General features: G+C 50.5%; 4 non-coding genes across 4 annotated transcripts; all 4 read right to left on the bottom strand.

The window, feature by feature from the left end:
• Positions 1 to 137: 137 nt before the first annotated feature.
• LOC135532146 (U2 spliceosomal RNA) lies at positions 138 to 322 on the bottom strand. Its single transcript, XR_010454302.1, has one exon. It is a non-coding gene; the product is annotated as a U2 spliceosomal RNA (small nuclear RNA).
• Positions 323 to 610: 288 nt separating this feature from the next.
• LOC135532147 (U5 spliceosomal RNA) lies at positions 611 to 729 on the bottom strand. The gene has a single exon (XR_010454303.1). It is a non-coding gene; the product is annotated as a U5 spliceosomal RNA (small nuclear RNA).
• A 310-nt stretch (positions 730 to 1,039) lies between these two features.
• Positions 1,040 to 1,230, bottom strand: LOC135532145 (U2 spliceosomal RNA). Its single transcript, XR_010454300.1, has one exon. It is a non-coding gene; the product is annotated as a U2 spliceosomal RNA (small nuclear RNA).
• Positions 1,231 to 1,414: 184 nt separating this feature from the next.
• On the bottom strand, positions 1,415 to 1,528 carry LOC135532148 (U5 spliceosomal RNA). The gene has a single exon (XR_010454304.1). It is a non-coding gene; the product is annotated as a U5 spliceosomal RNA (small nuclear RNA).
• Positions 1,529 to 1,627: the final 99 nt, after the last annotated feature.

The raw sequence follows: 1,627 nt of genomic DNA, 5'->3' as shown, positions 1-1,627 counted from the left end.
CCTTCTTTCAGTTTGAATGTTTTTTCCCTTCTCTTCTTCTGCTAGCTAGCTAATTAGCAACTAGCTAGCAACTAGCAGCTAGCTAGCTGTTTACATAGCTTTGTGAGTTTGTACTTTTCCTTGACAACGGGAGAAGTAAGTGTTGCACCGTTCGGAGGTACTGCAATACCGGTCGATGCGTTGAGCGGACGGAGCAAGCCCCATTCCGACTCCCTGTTCAAAAAATCCATTTAATATAAGGTCCCCGATGGGGACGTATCAGATATTAAACTGATAAGAACAGATACTACACTTGATCTGAGCCAAAAGGCTGAAATGATAACCCACAAATGGAACCCTGCAAGCGCCCGGGCCCCGGGGGCCTCACGACAGAACTCGGCGGGTTTGCAAAGCCGTCTCCAACCCTTCCCTCCCTCCCCAGCCAGCCAGCCAGCCAGCCGGCCCAGCCAGCCAGCCAGCCAGCCAGCCAGCCAGCCACCCACCCAACCCACCCGAAAGAAAAAGAAAGAAAGAAAGAGAAAGAAAGGTGTTTTTGGGAAAAAGTCGCTAATGCATCTTTAAGTCACTATCCTGGCCCACCTCTGTCAATTTCTCTTGAAACAAGATCCCGGGCTCTGCAAGAAGCAAAGCCACTCCAAAAATATGTTGAACTCGTGTAACTATTCCTCTCCACGGAAGTCTTTAGTAAAAGGCGAAAGGCTTGTGCGTAATGAAGAGAAACCAGAGTTGTATGGAAGCCAGAGTCGGGGCCCGAGACGCACTCTGTGCACTCTCGGCGGGTTCCCAGCGGGTGCTCCCGGAACCCACTCTTCCGAGTTTGAGGGCTGTGGATAAAAAGGGTCACAGACACAGAGACGACACAGAGACAGAGACACTGAAAAGCGCTTCGCCCTTCTTTCAGTTTGAATGTTTTTTCCCTTCTCTTCTTCTGCTAGCTAGCTAGCTAATTAGCAACTAGCTAGCTAACTAGCAACTAGCAGCTAGCTAGCTGTTTACATAGCTTTGTGAGTTTGTACTTTTCCTTGACAACGGGAGAAGTAAGTGTTGCACCGTTCCCGGAGGTACTGCAATACCGGGTCGATGCGTGGAGCGGACGGAGCAAGCCCCATTTCCGACTCCCTGTTCAAAAAATCCATTTAATATAAGGTCCCCCGATGGGGGACGTATCAGATATTAAACTGATAAGAACAGATACTACACTTGATCTGAGCCAAAAGGCCGAGAAGCGATAACCCACAAATGGAACCCTGCAAACGCCGGGCCCCCGGGGGCCTCGACAGAACTCGGCGGGTTTGCAAAAGCCGTCTCCAACCCTTCCTCCCTCCCCAGCCAGTCAGTCAGTCGCTAATGCGTCTTTAAGTCACTATCCTGGCCCACCACCTCCTCTGTCAATTTCTCTTGAAACAAGATCCCGGGCTCTGCAAGAAGCAAAGCCACTCCAAAATATGTTGAACTCGTAACTATTCCTCTCCACGGAAGTCTTTAGTAAAGGCTAAAGGTTGTGCGTAATGAAGAGAAACCAGAGTTGTAATGGAAGCCAGAGGTCGGGGGTTCGAGACACCCCCAGACTCGGCCGGGTTCTGCAGGGGTCTGAACCCACTCTTCCGAGTTTGGAGGGCTGTGGATA

This window comes from Oncorhynchus masou, unplaced genomic scaffold (assembly GCF_036934945.1).
Source record: "Oncorhynchus masou masou isolate Uvic2021 unplaced genomic scaffold, UVic_Omas_1.1 unplaced_scaffold_17446, whole genome shotgun sequence".
Classification (NCBI taxonomy): domain Eukaryota; kingdom Metazoa; phylum Chordata; class Actinopteri; order Salmoniformes; family Salmonidae; genus Oncorhynchus; species Oncorhynchus masou.
Note: the sequence above shows the minus strand (reverse complement) of the source record. Positions and strands in the feature narration are given on the sequence as shown.